The sequence below is a fragment of the Oreochromis niloticus genome, linkage group LG2 (assembly GCF_001858045.2).
Source record: "Oreochromis niloticus isolate F11D_XX linkage group LG2, O_niloticus_UMD_NMBU, whole genome shotgun sequence".
In the NCBI taxonomy this organism is placed as follows: Eukaryota; Metazoa; Chordata; class Actinopteri; order Cichliformes; family Cichlidae; genus Oreochromis; species Oreochromis niloticus.
In genome coordinates this window covers 30,555,404-30,560,254 of record NC_031966.2, presented here as the reverse complement: position 1 = coordinate 30,560,254, position 4,851 = coordinate 30,555,404, and the positions used below count along the sequence as shown (strand labels likewise).

The 4,851-nt window shown below is 39.5% G+C and overlaps 1 long non-coding RNA gene across 1 annotated transcript; it reads right to left on the bottom strand.

Moving 5' to 3' along the window:
• Positions 1–979: 979 nt before the first annotated feature.
• LOC109194816 (uncharacterized) lies at positions 980–4,636 on the bottom strand. Its single transcript, XR_003213692.1, has 3 exons — positions 4,176–4,636; positions 3,896–3,965; positions 980–1,458 (listed from the first exon to the last, which is right to left on the bottom strand). It is a non-coding gene; the product is annotated as an uncharacterized LOC109194816 (long non-coding RNA).
• Between the last annotated feature and the right edge of the window lie 215 nt (positions 4,637–4,851).

The window sequence follows — 4,851 nt, the reverse complement described above, 5'->3', positions numbered from 1 at the left end:
AAATTGTTGAGCGGTCAGAATACCGTTATTCACACACATTTCTGCAAATAAGTAGAGGTGCAAAATATTCCAGCAACATGGGAATTTCAAACCACGAGCTGAGGAAGATTTGTCCCTGTGTTGTTTTTTTTTGTTTTTTTTTGTAAATATCAGCCTGCAAAATATTACAATCCAACATGGCTGCAGAGTCATGACCGCATGGCTGTGACAGGCAGCAGAAGTGAAGTGAAGCATGCACAGATGCTAGCTTGAATCTGTTTGTCAGCAAGAGGTTATCAAGAAAACTTTTGCTTGCTGAGCAGCAAGTGAACGAAAAGGAATCAAAGGAAGGCCACACACTTTTTCGGTACCCGGGGGCAGGGACCATCCGTGGCGCAGCTGGGCTTGCTGAGAGCCTTGAGGCGAGAAGGGCACCCCTCTGGTGCCTGGAGGGCAGACCACACCCTGCTGCCCTGCAGGCCACAAGATGTCTGGCAAGGGCCCGGCACAGATGGAAGAGAGAGTGTGTTGTGGCGCTCACAGACTGGTTGTTGGATATGTCATGAATAAGTGCAAGGTATGTAAATGTTCGAACATGGAGCATCTTTGCTCCTGTGTCATATATGCACTGTGCTCTTGTGCATGCAAATTGACCAAAGGAACACTGGGTGAAAGCATTACATCAGCAGTGAAAGTGCTTAAACTGAATTACATGTCTGTCTGTGAAAATTCACAATTATCCGGTGGAAAAAAATATCTATTTTCAACCAGTGTTTCCCCACTATGTTAGCCTGATCACTTTAAACATAGCACAAATGATTAGCTGGATCATTGAATAAAACAGCGATCATGTGTAAACATGCATAAATAAATACATAAATAAATATAATAAATACAGACTATATAACATAAAAAGTAGAAAAGGGTCATTTATTAGTTACTGTAATTATAAAGTGGTTACATCTTTGTAAAAACGTTGTGTGTACATTGGACTGCCTCTTGCTCGTATGTTTTCTGACAACACCTGTGACATCATGGTGCAAGCTCTTGTTTTTTTAATCAGCAACAACAATTACACCGTTAACAAATAAATACACACCCCACTAACACTGGAGGACATTTAAATTATTTATCAAAACCAATAAAATGCCCCTGAGTAAGTAAATAAAAGCTAACCACTTAAAAAGTAATACAACATACTAAGTGAAAGAGACAAAAAATAACTTTTTAAAAGGCTAAAATAACCAAACTCTACTCTGGAAAATAACTGCCCTTAAAAAAAGTGATGTCACTGTGGAAATAGCTCTAAAAGGCAAGAAAGTCATTGTTTTTAAAGTGTGTGTTTTACTTACATTCAAGTGCTTCAGATCGGTACTTTGAGTCTGTCTGATGTCTCTAATGGCTTTTTCTCAGTATCTCGTCCTCTCTGTATGATCTCAGTCCTTCTCCTCACTCAGACCACTATGTGAGAGCTCAAAGCTATTGTGGATGCACACACACACACACACACACACACACACACACACACACACACACAAATAGTTTATATTTTCTTTACTTGCTAGTGAAAGTTGTAAAGTACCTTATATCTTAGGATTTTGCAAGTGAAATCAGGGTCATTTTTACAATGTTAAATGACTCATGTAATCAGTGAATCGTTAATGCCAATAAAAAAACATTAAAAAGGAAAAAAAGATTATTGCAGACTTTTTCCAATATGCCTTTCTCTTTCTGTGTCCGTCTTTGTCTAAATAAAAAAGAAATTAATAATATGAGCATTAGATTTTACAGCAGTATCTGGAGTATTCCTGATGAGTGTCAAAAATCGGTCTGATCATTTACATCACAAAATACAGAGGTGAGATCTGCAGCTTCTTAATTCAACTTGTTTCAGTCTCAGTTATGCACCGGGGTTGCTGTCTGCCTGCAGTTAGAAAGCCTTACCATGAAGGGCGTCTCTGACAAAATGTTACGTGCACGATTTGTTCGCTTTCTAACTGATGCTGCAGCTGCTGTGATGGGCTGATACAGAGGGATGTAAAAGGATCATCCCTAACCTGATCATCATTCACTGGATCATTCGGAAGTTAGAAAATCTGCTTCATGATGCTGTAAAACAGGTTACAGAGCTAAGTTGTTTTCACATATTTATTGACTCTTAAACTTCAAAAGTCTGCTGCTGATCTCAGTAAATGTAATACAGGTCGCCTCCTCCACTTGTGGGAGATTTGCAGACGTGGGTAAAAGAGGGGTGACATACTGCAGACGACAGCTTCACAGGAAAACAGAAAAAGTCTGTCATTAAAAAAGACTGTGCTCTTAGCAGTCAGTTCCAGTGGAGTACTTATTTGTCAAATTGACAGTTACATTTCAACATTACCCATGTTAGTATTTGACAGCAGTAAAAATACTGTAAATGTTAATCCTTTAGCCTGAAATCTGTTGGCTTTTCCTAAAGTGTCAAAAAAAAAGAAAATATTTTTAAATATTGTATTGTTGTACAGGTGTTACAAAGTTTTTAACCAGTCACATTCAGTTTGTGCCATGTCTGTGTGAAATTTTTATAGGACAGTGGTGACACAGTTCAAGACAGATCTTGACACAGTCATGAAACATATCTGTGTTTGCACTACATTAGGTAAGGATGGAGCAATAACTTTGGTTGTGCTGTCATCTCCAACAACTTTTGTACATGGAACTTAAAACAGTCACAAGAAAAAGTTCGGATTTAGGTGTTACTAGAACAACAGATAATATTGATAGATGGTGTCGGTCTTATATACGGGCCCCAGGCGTCCAAGGGTGTCCAAAAAGGTCACTGTGCCCCCTTAAAAATTAAGATACACATTTTGTTAATGGAAATGTTAAATAGGTACTTACTATCTCAAAAAAAAATCATTGTAGTAACAACCAGGGCCATGATGGTAGCTTACTGAAACTCCACCAATCATAACAGCATGGCAGAGGAGGACGCTGGTTTTTGGAGTGCATGGGCTAAAGCAAATCAGGGCTTGGGAAGTCAGCTACTTCCCAAGTGGAAGGTCATCATCAGCTCATGAAGCTGTCTTCACGAGCTGGATCTTCTAAAACAAATTTGATATGCATACTGATTCATATGCAGGTTTCTGGTTGGAGGTTGTTTATGCTAGAATTTGTGTTTTTTTTAGGTAGGCTGTAAAGGTGGCAGAACTGTTCTTCTTCTGCTTTTTTTATTATTTGTGTTTTATAAAATAGCAAAGTGAGTGGAGCCTAATGCAGGGAGGCACAAAGTTAGTTGCCCATCCAGTCCATCTGCTCTGGCGCCAACCCGGCCATTGGAGAACTGTTGCAAGTACCGAAAAATTTAGTTGATTACTTCATGCAGTCTTTTTCGGGCAGTTGTCTCCACTGCTGCTGCGCCAGAAGTGACATCATTGCCATTTGTGCGCTTTGGTGCCTTTTTATCCAGTTGTGCGCCTCCCAATTTATGTAATCTGGCACACGCAGTGCAACCAGTGAAGTCTTGCTGGAGGCACGAGTCTGCCAGCAGGTTGCTCTCTACAGGCATTTCTACGATAGAGCAGTGTGGGAGTCTAAGGATTTCCAGATGGCAAAGTAGGAGATGGCTGCAGCAGTTGAAAAAAAAGTCATGTTTTGCAGAAAATTGTGGAAAAGCCCCGGTGATTGCTTAATTTCCTGTTTTGACTTCTTCTAATGGTGAAGCAATGATTGTTTTGGGGGTTTTTTATCATTAAGATTCTGAAGGTTACGGTGCTGTCCTTATCACCGTTTGTCCAAGCAATGCATCAGCTATACCTGCAGCTAAAGAAATCTGTCTTTTAGAGGTATCTAAGTGTTCACCATCCACTAAACTGTAAAATGAACTCATGAGTTAAAAAAAACAAACCAACAAAAAAACAATATGGCAAGCAAATACCTTTCTCTTTTTTGCCCTTTCCCTCAAAATGCAGCCTGAAAAGAAGTGCTCTCTGGGCATGCAGTTCACACTGTAAAAAGCGGGAAAGGAGATGAAAAGGCGAAAGAATGAGAGAGGGAGAACGAGAAAAGGAGACAGAGACAGAGATTCCTTTGATGTTCTCTGCTATAACACATCACAAAGTCAACTCAAAGGGTTTGTTAAAAATGCATGACATGCACACAACTGGAAAATAAGTAATGAACTTAAAGAAATAAAGATCAAGTGATTTCATACACACCCCGACTTCAAAGAATCAACTTGACTTGAAGAGAAGAAAATAGAGAGAGGGAGAAAAAAATACATATCAATGATTTCTTCACTCTGAGATTGCAGACTAATTATCACTCTGTACCACAGAGTGGGGCAGACGTGGCTGAAACTGTGCCGATGAATGGAATGAAAAGGATAGAAATTATTTGGATTTCAGGAGAAGTTTAGGCAAACATTCAGCGTGTCCCCCGATCAGGAGGTCTGACTATAGTCTAAGTGAGCCTGCCACGCCAGCGGGAGTGTAATAGACACAATCTGACTTTGCATTCCAGCAATGGAACACCAGTTTGAGGCAAGGAAGCAGATAATTGCTACATAATTACATGCAACAGCAGCCATTAGAATATCCGATAAAAAAAGAAGAGGGGGAAAAAAACAATTATAAAAGGATGATAATGAGGATTCAATCGACGGGGACGATGTTGCCAACACCAGAGAGACCTTGGTTCTCCCTCAGTTTGACTTGCATATGCTGGCCCACGTTCCACCATCTGGAAATGGACACAAACATAAAATGACTTGACACATTGTAACGTTTTTTTTTCTCACTTTCTTTTGTTTTTTTAAATCTTAAATAGACACCTTTTATTCTGTTACTCTATTTCAAACCAAGTGGGCTTTAGGGGAAAACTATCCATTTTTTA